This window comes from Diabrotica virgifera, chromosome 4, assembly GCF_917563875.1.
Source record: "Diabrotica virgifera virgifera chromosome 4, PGI_DIABVI_V3a".
Classification (NCBI taxonomy): Eukaryota; Metazoa; Arthropoda; class Insecta; order Coleoptera; family Chrysomelidae; genus Diabrotica; species Diabrotica virgifera.
In genome coordinates, this window is record NC_065446.1 from 141,855,914 (window position 1) to 141,869,222 (window position 13,309).

Sequence of the window (13,309 nt, forward strand, 5' to 3'; positions counted from 1 at the left end):
TAGGATAGTAGAATTATATTATTGGCCTGGCATGCGCAACTATATTAAGAAATATATATCTAGATGCAAAGTTTGTGCTACTTGCAAGCCAAGTACTATGCCACAAGCTGGATTAATGGGTACTTTTAGGAACATTGACTTCCCATGGCAGATGATATCCATGGATCTGATTGGACCATATCCTCGTAGTTACAATGGCTATACCTATTGTTTAGTAGTTGTGGACTACTTTACTAAATTTCCACTAGTTTTTCCTCTTCGTAATGCCACTGTCCCTGCCATTGTGAAATATTTGGAGGAGCAGGTCTTTTTGTTGTTTGGTGTTCCCCAAATTGTTTCTTGTGACAATGGTCCTCAATTTGTGTCTAAGGCTTTTAAAGACCTTTTAACTAAATACAAAGTTCAGAAGATCTTTTATAATGCTGCATACCATCCACAAGCTAATCATAGTGAGCGAGTGAATCGCAGTATTGTAACAGCCCTTAGATCGTACACTTATCCAGACCACAGAGCTTGGGACCAGTATATTCACTCAATAGCTCAAGCCATAAGAACTTCGGTCCATGAAGTTACTCAATGTTCTCCAGCTTATTTGAATTTTGGTAGAAATATTGCTTTGTCTGGTGATTATTTTGGTTTAATTTCAGACCATTCCACAAATCTCCCTCCGATCTCTGAGAAGCTTCATCGTTTAGATGATCTTCAGACTTTGCCTCCAATATTTGCAGACATCAGAAAGAAGTTAAAATCTTCTTACCTTAAGTCACAGAGTCAATATAATTTGAGGAAAAGAGATTTGCGATTCTTTGTTGGTGATCGGGTATTGAAACGCAATTTTGTTAAGTCTAGTAAAGGTGATGCTATTTCTGCCAAATTTTGTCAGAAGTACGTCCCATGTGTTGTCAGTAAAGTAATCTCTCCTCTAATATATGAATTGAAAAATAGTTCGTCCAACAGGAAACTTGGTCGATTTCATATAAAGGACTTACTACCAGATAATACTGTCAACGACTTAGAATCTTCATCATCAGAAGAAGAAGATTAACTTAACATTATTGATTAAGTTAATTCCTCTTTCTAAATTTCAGGAATACTCGATTGGTTAATGAATAGGTAAATGATTGGATTTTGATTTTAGTCACCGGATAGGGCCACTATGTTTTATCCATTATAATAATATTTTTAGCTTTCCATATTCTATGTATCTTAGATGTCATTAGTTTTAGCATTGAGATTTGGCTTAATTTGGCTTGTTATTGAACTGGTATGGAACTGTAACACCTTGTGTGTGATTATGCTTATATATGGCATCACTTGTAGATTAGTGTATCTACATAATAGGTTTAGTTTATGTTTATCTGGTGTTGTGTTTAATTTTGTAGGTTCTACTGGAAAGTTATTCCAATGCTTGGTATGATTCCTTGGTACATTAGCTTATTTTGGTCTAAAGAAGTCATCCTGATATTTGTTGTGGTAAATGCAATTTGAGTATACAGTGTGATTCCAAAGTTATACTTCATTGGTCAAAAATTTAATTAAGTAGTTGAGATAAAATTTATGATAAAGATTATGAAACCATGTTGTTATTTATCGTATTGAACATTTCTTAGGAAAATGGTTTGCCTAGCTTGGCTATGCAAATACGTGGGTTCGAAACTTGTATTACTTATCAACTGTGCACATGATAGGAAGCAGATTTCATGGGTCACCGTTGCCTAGCCCTAGGTCATACCCTAATCAGTTCAGATGCTGAATCTTTATGAAAGAATGTTTAATCATCATTTTAATCATGCACTAGGCATTCTTATTCGATTTTCAGTGTATGATCATTCTATAGAGACTTAGTCTTAAACTTGTCTGTCTATTGTACACTTATTATTCTTAGTTTTGCTATTTGATTGTTCTGATAATAATGTGACTTCTTGGATATCAGTCCTATGGAAATATATAGCTTTTGGATGCACCAAGGGATTATTGTGTTTGAGCATCATCTTTCCAAGAAACTCATCTTTTTTGGTTCATATATGTACCTTAGGGTCAGGATCAATATCCTGTTCTCTGTGAGTAACTAGGGAACATTTTCTTAATCTGCAGTTTCTTTAGAAATTGATTTACTTGTTCTCTAGTATTTCCATAATTGGATTTATTTATAAGAGTTATTAATATGTGACTTCTTGAATTCTTTCATGAGAGATGACTTCGAAATATTGGTTAGCTTCTTCTGGCCATTCTTATTAATCTGTTGTAGCTATAGCTATAGTTAGAGAATCCCAGAGTAAGCTAACTTCTGTTAGGTCAACTATTCGATTAGTTACCCTTAGATAGATCTCCCATTGAATCTGATACAAATCTGATGATCGGTTGAGTTAGGGTCATGGTAAAAAAATATGTAATCATCATTAGTACATTTAGTACTAGGTGTAGCGTTGCTCAATTAAATCTGCCTGATTGTTCCACCTTGGATATGCTTCAATATAAATCTGTTGTCCAATGTCGGATCAATTTAGGATAAAAGGCTTGCTACAATAATTTCCTTTCTTGTCAATAACTCTTATATTTATTTTGATATACTATGGTCTATGTTGGCTTATTGCGAATTGGCTACGAAATCTACTAATTGTTCACTTTGGATATGCTCTATTTAAATCTGTTGTCCATCGATAGAACGATCTTGTATTACTCGTCCCATTCGACATTTTTTTGATTAGGATTTATCTGAATTATGTAATTTAGAAAAGGGTTATAATAAACCTTAAATATGTATGTTGGTACCATATGTGATATATTGGTCATTAGGACAACTCCATTTACATGACTCATAATTTGCGGTTAGGTATAATCGATCGAGTCAAATGTAAGTGTGTATAAGTTAGTCGTTGTATAGGTTATGTTTTGTTTTGCAGTTATGAATATGGTTATTATGGTGTTCTTGTTGACTATAATTTGGGGTTTTATAAAAATCTACTGAATCAACTTGAACACAATTTGGTCTTTATGATGTATGCCACCGAGAACTTGTCCTACGAGTTCTGTGTCACCAATATAGGTTATTTTAGAGTAGAGTAGTATTCTTAGATTCGTAGTATATTTTAGATATTTGGTTATTCACGCCTGTGTTGGATCCCACAGCGTGTGATTTTTTTTTATGGATACTTGTATTGAGTATTTATATATGTATAAAAAAAATTGTTCATTAGATCAATTTTTTTTTCTCCGAGTAACGGGGGAATGTAACGATTAGTTATTACCATCGTTACTAAAATATTTATTCCAATAGTAACTAGGTATGCAACCAACTTTACAGACAATTGTATTGAAAGTTGCAGTTGATCGACGACAAAATTGGTAACTTTTGGGGAATTCAGAACCTAGAAGTTGGTTTGTGTGTCGATACGGCTTCCGGCTGACGTGATTGTCATTGAAGAAGGGGCTATTCGTCACTTCAATCTCGGCTGTTGTTGAAAGCAGACCCATCAGCCATCACGCCAGTGGCCATTACAGAGAATATAAAATTTTAGTTGAAATGTTTGAATAGAATATACGTTTACGTGGGAAGAAGTTGTTTTGTTCTTGGTTGTTAAGTGGTTTTGAAAAGAAGAGGTTTTTTTTGTTTTCCAACACCTTTTTGAAGAGTAATGGGTATGTATTAAAAAAATGATGTTTTTTTCCTTAAATAAAAAATAACCCTGTTATTCATTTCAAATATCTTACATATATTATCTTTAAATGAATTGTTATTCTTCAATCATCAGATTTGCAATACTTCAATACCATCGCACTTATTTTTTTCTACAGAGAAAAGAATTCTTTCTAACTATATACTTCCAGTTCAAAATCAGTTTGGAATTAATGACCATTCTCCTTCTCTCCTTTATATAACTCCATAAAGTAATCTTGATTACCAGATTCATATTTACTTGTTCAAATACTTCCTTATATTCGTTTAAAAAGGCTCTTTCCAGTCAAGGATAATCAAGGTCAATGACTTCAAGCATGGACGTCAAACTCAATTTTTACTTAGATTTTTTCTCTGTCAAGTTCTGATAAGGTGATACACCTTTTTGCAGAGGCCCTGTTTCTTTTGTGGTCAAGGCAATCAGCTGATCAAGGTTTGTTTTTTTTAGCCACTGGTGGAGATCAAGATTAAGTCAATCTTTTTTTTTTGGGATATGGAATAAATAGAGGATCATTTTGAGTTCTTCTGGCATTGGATGGATTTTATTTTTTGTTTTTTTGGAGATAGACAGTTTTCCCGGTGCTAGGAAGTACCTCCTTGTCGCACCACATCGTCGTACCTTCTGGTTGGTGAGAAGTACTCCCCCTAAGGTAGAGGAAACCTGGAATATACCTTACTTGGCTCTCCCGCATCAACTTAACCGGAGTTTGGAGAAGCCACAGGCCTACTTTTTGTAGAAACGACAGGTTTTATTATTAAAATTTACATTTTCAATTCTTTTACATAACATATTTCAACTTTAACATTTTTAATAACATATATAATCTTAATAATCATATAAATTCATTTTTCTAAAATCAATTAACGTAATCATAATCAATACTTTTCTTTTCCACAACTTTTATATGTCATTTTCATTATTGTATTTGTATTCTATTTTATTTAAAATAGTCCGGAGATCATAACCTATCTGGTAAGATACTGTGCACACTATCTCGGTTATTATCACAATATATCAGTATTGTCCGGTGTATCATTCCGATCAGATGTGGGATTGTCAACCAATATTGTAATCCTCCTTAATAATAAGTTTTTGTACACACATATTTAGATCCATTAACTGTCTTGGTATAATAAATTCAATATATTTGCTTTTCTCTACTGTAATATCTGTGTAATAGACAGGAGCGTACTAGCCTAGTACGTCAGGTGGTTAGCTAGTTTGTATAAAATTGTATATAGGGGTTACAGGTATTTTTTTTTTTCATTAAATTTGTTGGTTGTACATACTTATATGTTTTATTATCCTACCTTTTTAGTAGTATTAGTTAGGTACAGCAATATAGGTCACGTGGAGAGCAATATATTCTATTCTTTCCTGGCGCTCAACACTACTTCTGAATATCTGCTTGGTCAATAGTTCTTTTCTTGTCATTACTCCTTATATTAAGTTATTTTCTTTATCATTCAAGGATTTCAGTAGGTACCGTCTTACTAGGGCGTGCAAATACGGCCTGATCCTTCTCTGAGCCCTACTGTTTAGTCTCTTCAATTTCCAGCTAGCCTATTTTGAGTAAACTTCCATAAATAAGTAATTACCCTTTAAAGCTAGATCTATTCTGCCACAACACAACCTCATTTTTGTTACACACTGTTAAGAAAAACATGTGTAGGTAGTACATTGCCTTCAAAAGTCAATAAAATCATCTGTCTTGGTATATAAGTATTTTCTCCGTCTACGATTATTTTTCTTTTAAATCTACTTACCTCTGTTATAGTTATAGGAGAGATAATATTTTCAAACAGATACTTATCATTAAAACTTGTATCAACATTTCTGATAATGGCTTTTCTTTGCAACAAATTATTAGGAATGAAAGCATTTATATTATGGTCTTGTAAACGTTTGTCATGAATTAATTTATTAGCATCTTTTATTGATTTTAACTCAACTCTTACTCTATTCTTACCTACACTACTGATGCTAATTATGTTTTGGACAGCAAGAATCTTATGGAGAATGTGGCCTATCTTCATTGCGTGAATTTTACCCATATTCTCTTCTTTATTTGATTTTTCAATGAAAATATACACTTTATTAGAATAAAGATGAGCTTTCTGCAAATTAAACATTTTTTTGGATGGCTCCTTATCAACGACAGCATTATTTTCAACTTGAGCATTATTTGGAATATTTTGGATCTCCAAACTATTTTCCAAGTCCATATTTTGTGTTCCCCTTCATCAGGGGGATCTTCTTCCCCCATTATAGTAAACTGAACAATTCACTTTAAAAAACTTCCAAAACTTTTGCGTATAGATAAATTGGTTTTAGATAAATCGAAATTGACGCGTACTAAACGAAAGAGCCGGCAAATATCCACAGAAAAATTAATTTTACTGGGAGCAGATTTTAATCGGTACTTTCAGTTTGACGTTTATTTTGACAATAATTTATCTTGTTAATTTGGTTAAGAAAAAAATAAATAATTTTTTGCACTTGGCCCCTTTCTGAACTAAAATTGGTGTTTACATTCAACAAAAGTTTTATTTATATAAAATAAAAATTCTCACTAATAACCTGTAGTGTTTGTCAAAAAGTATTGTATTTTTCAAAAATTTATCTTGTTAATTTGTTTAAGAAAAAAATAAATAATTTTTTGCACTTGACCCCTTTCTGAAATAAAGTTGGTGGTTACACAATTTTTAAGCAAGGAGTCATGCGTTGCATGGCCCCTTTCTGCACTAAACGCTAATTCCCCTGTGCTGCCAAGGCAACACCTATGGCAGCAATTGATTCCTTTCTGCAACAAAAGCTGTATTTACGTTTAAATTAAAAAAATCCACCAAAAACTCATTTTGTCAAAATTAGTCACTTGACCCCTTTCTGAAATAAACGATTTAATTAAGAGGCGAATAGAGATAGCGAGACAATCGTTTGTCAAAATGAAAAAGTTCCAATGCAGCCGGGACATAAATATAAACTTAAGAACGGGAATGTTAAGGTGCTATGTTTTCTCCGTTCTGCTGTACGGCATGGAAGCTTGGAAACTGATAAAAGATAAACATCAAAAACATTGAGGCATTCGAGATGTAGTGCTACAGGAGAATGTGGAAAATACCATGAACAGAGAGAGTGACAAATCAAGATGTTTTGCTGAAGATGGGGAAGGAATGCGAAGTCATAAAAACCATAGAAACGAAAAAACTGGAATATCTAGGACACATAATAAGAGGAGAAAAGTAGTACTCTGCTAAGACTCAATCCAAGGAAAAATCTCGGGAAAGAGAAATGTGGGATGTAGGAGGATTTCCTGGTTGCGAAATTTAAGGGAGTGGTATGGGTGCAGATCAATACAGTTGTTCAGAGCTGCAGCCAACAAAGTTAAGATTGCTGTGATGGTAGCCAACCTCCGATAGGAGACGGTACTGCAAGAAAAAGGTCTTTTCTTCTAACTCTGTTGGGTTGCATCCTCATCAGATGCCAGTTCATTTGTATCTTTTCTATTTTATTCATTTTTGGTTCTTGGTTGACCATTCTTCTAATAATTTAGGTGCTTAGTCCATCCCATTTTTTCTTTGCAACTATCTTTCTTAGATGTTTCATCTCCATTGCATTTTTCCTACTCATATGTTTTACCTGAATTGTTCAGTTATCACTTGCATAGAACACAGTCGGTATCACTACTGCCTAAATAGTAATTTAAATAATAATTTCGCAAATACATTGCGAAACAAAAGGAGATGGAACTAGTGGAGGTGGAACTTATCGTTATAAACATATAAATAATTAACATTACCATTACATAGTTTCCCACCTTTAGATGTCTGTAACAGAAGTATTTTATAAAATTCTACTGTCACAGTGACAGTTGTCATACTCCTCTGATACGTCTAAAGGTGGGAAACTATGTAATTTTATTTTAATTTATACGTTTATAACGATCATTTTCACCCCCACTAGTTTCATCTCTTGTTGTTTCGAAATGTATTAGGTTTTCCATCTTTTGCGTTATTTCGCCGGTTATTAGCGCGCTCATCACTGTATTTGTATCTTTGTCTCTCGGATAAGTTTTCTTTTCCCCAGTATAACTCATAGATTAAATTTTTTGATATTTTTGCTCTATGTGTTACTTCACAGTCTATTTTTTGTTATTAGTAATTATACTTCCCAGGTATTCGTAAGTTGTAACTATTTGCAATTTTGAGTTTTTACATTTTATCTTTATTTCATTATCATTATCTTCTTTGCAATTGATTATCATTATCTTACCTTTTCCTCGTTTTTTTTTTCATTTTTAATTCCTCTATTATTCTACCATAATATGGTATATATCTATTTGTTTCTGCATTTTATTCTCTGAATCTGCTATTAGTATTAGGTATGTTATCCACATAATGTAAGGACTATATTTTTACGAGTTGTAATCTATGGTATCCTATTATTGTCTGTAGTTGGTTGTTTCTTACTCAAGTACAGTGGAGTCCTACTAATCCGAAATAATTGAGATAAAACCCATTTCAGATTACTGAATTTTTCAGATTAAACACTTTTTTAATAAAAAATAACATACTTACATATTTAATAAGCCTGCCATTAAGTACAGTACTTTCGTTTTGAATGCAATAAGAGTCTGATAATAAGAAGCACGTTATGAACCCTTTAACAGAAGAATTCTGAGACGTATGATCAAACACCGTTTTTTAAGACAAAAAGTTGGAGTCAGTAGTGGAAATTGAGGCGACTGATCAGTGGTGAAGATAAACTACTGCCAGTACCTATTATAAAAACTCAAGAAAATAAATATAAAAGACATCATTTTCTTCAGTACTTCAATAGTTATTTATGTACCAAATCAGTAAAGTTACTCTTTATCGAACGAGTCTGATATTATGAGCAGAGCGAGCCTAGCGAGCGAAGCGAATACCAGACGAGTTCGATAAAGAGTCTTTATAGACCAATCAAGTTAGTAAAAAATAAGCCGTTTTTCGACATAATTGAAAAGACGAGGTTTGACAGTTGAAATGTGTAGTATGAGATATTACAAAAAGGCTACCATCTTGGGATTCATAAATTTTTTAGTGAAACATTTTTTAAATAAACAATCAAAACGTCAAACTTAGTTTTTTGCTCATAACTTAAAAATTTGTTTATTTAGAAATTTGACGTCCATAGGTAACTTTTTCAGAAAAAAAAGATACATCGAATGAGATACACCAAATTAAAATCGGTTAATAAACAAAAAAGTTATTGCAAAACGGACGACAAAATCACTGTTTTTGAATATTGTTAATAACAATTTTATTGTTTATTAAAATATGTTTAAATATACCTAAACTTGAGGGCATTATGGTGTTTGAATGGTGTGCAAAAAATGGTCCAGATCTGTTAAATAGTTTTTGCAAAATTTAATTTGTTTATAAAATTTTTTGAAAAACGAGCTAAGTTCTGAGGCTGGTCCAGTTAATATGGCTGATTGTATCTCAATGATCAGAGACTCATTTCCTTCGTTAAGATGTATACTAATACCCTATGAAAAAAAAAAAGTAAAAAAAATTACATGTACGTACACAAAATTATTTGTTAATAAATAGCAGTTTTTAAGCTTATAAACAATTACAATAATTTCGTAGAAATTAGATCAAATTAAATGGCAATAAAAAATACTGAAAGCTGGTTAAAATACACAACTTCTAAAAAAAATTTTTAGGTCCTACGACCCTTGGGGTCTGAGATAGCCCCTTTTTTTTTTGAAAAATCACTGTTACGTTAATTAACAACACTAAGATCTGAAATAAACCAATCTTTTATAAGAAAAGTCAAAGTTTTTAACAAAGTTTTTTGCAAGAAAAAATGTTAAAAATTGTTTAAACAGTATTGTTATAAAGAAAGAGTATTTTGCGTTCCGACTAAAGTAAAAAAAAATGATGGGCGCAGCCGAATGAGAACAAATTCGCGGACTACCATTCGCTAGCGCTAGACCGTTGCAGCCCATTTTTAACATTGACAGTATACCGGATTTGAAGCTTAATATTATATTTATATATTTTGGTAGACACTTGAATTTTATGAATATTATTATGTTGCACATTTATTTAGTAAAATTATATTTTAAATAAATAAATTTAAAAAATAACAATAAAAAGGCCACAAAGTCAAAATATGCAACAGAAAAAAAGTTACGCGACCTTATAGACGAGTGGTACGTGGTACTCTCCAAAAAAAAAACGCTCATTTCTCGAGATATCAACCACGGTGTGGTGAATGGCTAATTTTGGTCTTACTTTATACTTTTTATGGTGCTGAAAACGAAAATGAGTTTTATTTTGAATTTTAGATGGGGAAACATTGTCAAAATCGCAATTTTACCCTAAAAATAAAAAAAATGAAATCACGTTTTTCTTAAAATTAAAAGTTACACAACTTTTTTTCTATAAAACATTTTGTTCTCTGTACTCTAGATTTTAACTTAAAATTAATTAAACAGCTAAATTTCAAATTTTGTTACTCAACTTTTGCGATTAAACTTTGCAATTCAAGAATCTGCACCTTTTACTTCAAACAATTTATAACTTTCTTTATGGCAAGACAGAAATATTGAAGCAGGTCCCATTGTCTTCAGAAAGGTGAGAAATATATACTATAAAAATATCAGAAAAAAGTATTACAATGGAACAGAGTTGTAGCAAATTAAACTCAAAAAACATGATTTTTTTTTATTTTTAGGGTAAAGTTGCGATTTTGATAATGTTTCCCCACGTAAAATTCAAAACAACCCTAATTTTAGTTTTGAGCACCATCAAAAATATAAAGTATGACCAAAATTAGTATCAGTATCTCGAGAAATAAGTTTTTTTGGAGTGTGCCGCTCGTCTATAAAGTCACATAACATTTTTCCTATTGCATATTTTAAATTAATTTTTTTTTGGAAAACTTCTTCATAAATTATATTTTATTTCTGTGTTAATTAAAATTATAAACTAAAAAGTTTGTCACTCAACTTTTTTAAGTAAACATGAAACTAACGAAATCTGACGACAAAATGTTTAAAAATTAACAACTTCTCTTTTAACGTGTTGAGTCATTTTGGACAAATCTCATTGTTATCTAAATGCTTCAAAGATAACACAGTAAAATTTTCAAAAGGAAATATTTACAGCGACCAAAAATACAGTGAGTTAAAATTGAAAAATCATCAAAATTGATTTTTCGCATTTTTGCATAAAATTTGATTTTTGAACATGTTCCACTAATTCTAGAAAAAAATTAACTCCATATTCGGATTCAGAGACCTCGAAAACATAAGGAATGACGAAAATTTGTCATTCACCTTAAAGTGGATTTTTGTGGTCGGGATAACGTAATTTTAATAGTTGCTGCCGCATGCCGGTCGCCAACCGCGCCCACTATTCAGTCAGTCGACTACGCCCGCTATTTTTTACTTTAGTCGGAACGCAAAATACTCTGTGTTTATAACACTCCTATTTAAACAATTTTTAACATTTTTTCTTGCAAAAAACTTTGTTAAAAACTTTGACTTTTCTTATAAAAGATTGGTTAATTTCAGATCTTAGTGTTGTTAATTAACGTAACAGTGATTTTTTCAAAAAAGGGGCTATCTCAGACCCCAAGGGTCGTAGGACCTAAACTTTTTTTTTTTTGAAAGTTGTGTATTTTAACCAGTTTTCCGTATTTTTTATTGCCATTTAATTTGATCTAATTTCTACGAAATTATTGTAATTGTTTATAAGCTTAAAAACTGCTATTTATTAACAAATAATTTTGTGTACGTATATGTATTTTTTTTTTACTTTTTTTTTTAAGCTGTTAGTATACATTTTAATGAAGGAAATGAGCCCCGGATTATTGAGATACATTCAGCCATATTAACTGGACCAGCTTCAGAAATTAGCTCGTTTTTCAAAAAATTTTATAAACAAATTCAATTTTACGAAAACTATTTAACAGATCTGGACCATTTTTTGCACACCATTCAAACACCATAGTGCCCTCAATTTTGGGTATATTAAAACGTATTTTAACAAACAATAAAATTGTTATTAACTATATTCAAAAACAGTGATTTTGTCATCCGTTTTGCAATAACTTTTTTGTTTATTAACCGATTTTTATTTAGCGTATCTCATTCGATGTATCTTTTTTTTTCTGAGAAAGTTACCTGTGGACGTCAAATGTCTAAATAAACAAGTTTTTAAGTTATGAGTAAAAAACTAAGTTTGACGTTTTGATTGTTTATTTAAAAAATGTTCCACTAAAAAATTGATGAATCCAAAGATGTAATATCTCATACTACACATTTCAACTGTCAAACCTCGTCTTTTCCGTTATGTCTAGTAAAAACCTAACTTGATTGGCCTATTACTGACGTGGTACATACAAAATTTTATCGCCAGCAATTTGATATTGGTTTTAATACTTACTTACAATTTACAATTTAAGAATTTTTTAAAATTTTATACGTAATAAAGATTTCATGACAGTGATGACAGGTGACTTCTGCATGATGGCCGCTTTCGATTTTTAATCGATAGTTATCAATATTGAATAATTCTAAATCGGTAAAGTGTTGATTTATTTCATATGAATATAATTACAAAATACGACAGAATTTCACTTTTCGACATTAATTTAATTAACAATGTCGTAAATTTTGTACAATATTTTTAATATTTAAAGTAAATAAATTGTAAGTTAACTCAAATAAATAGTCGATTACTGCCATCGACCACTTACATTCAATTCCGATTAATCGCGGCAGGTAAAGTAAAATTCTTCTTTCAGTACAATAAAGTGTTAATTTACTGCCGCAAGTGAGGGCAAATGAGTATAATAATGCATAGCTTTAGTGACGGTTGGCGATAAATAATATTTTAGTACCATTTTTAGATATATAAAGTAGTGGTTTTTAGAGTAACTCCATATTTATTTTTCCCAAATATATTGCCAAATTCTGTTTCAGATTAAACAGATTTTCACATTACCGAATTTCGGATTAACGGGACTCTACTATATTTTTTATCAATTTGTTCATTACTATTAAAATAGCAAAGGGCTGAGACTATCTCCTTCTTTAATATCTCTCTTCTGATAAAATTCTTCTGATCTTTCCCTGTTATTTGAGGCGCTCAGAGGAACAGTGGCCTAAGCCACAAATTGAGCACATTTAAATTAACACGTCAATAAAAGCAGCAACATTAGATCTTAGGATTAACAGGGGCCTACACAATCTACCTCTATATTTGCCTAGGTGGCGCTACATAATTTCTTGTTGTCAACCAAATATACTGGAAATACGAATGCAAAAATTACACTGATCTCAAAACTTCGTTTTTGGGATTAGGCTACTGTTGCTCTCTTGGGATTAGGCTACTGTTGAAACTCATTTGTACTCTTCCTGTACCTCTTTGTAAGTACTTTCTATAATTTTTATCAATGTATGTGGTACATTTATTTTTCTCAAGCATTTCCCTATAAATTATTATTTCTTTACTTATTTGCTCTAGCTCTACGTTTTCTTTGCCTTCATTTATTACATTATCTACCTTTATTACATCGGTATAAAATTTTTGGATACACACAGTTCTTTTTTTATTTCTATTTTTTTGGACACA

General features: G+C 31.5%; 1 protein-coding gene across 1 annotated transcript in view; it reads left to right on the forward strand.

The window, feature by feature from the left end:
• LOC126883169 (E3 ubiquitin-protein ligase parkin) overlaps positions 1-13,309 on the forward strand; it is a 319,547-nt gene that overhangs the window by 23,059 nt on the left and 283,179 nt on the right. The gene's annotated exons all lie outside the window — the stretch shown is intronic.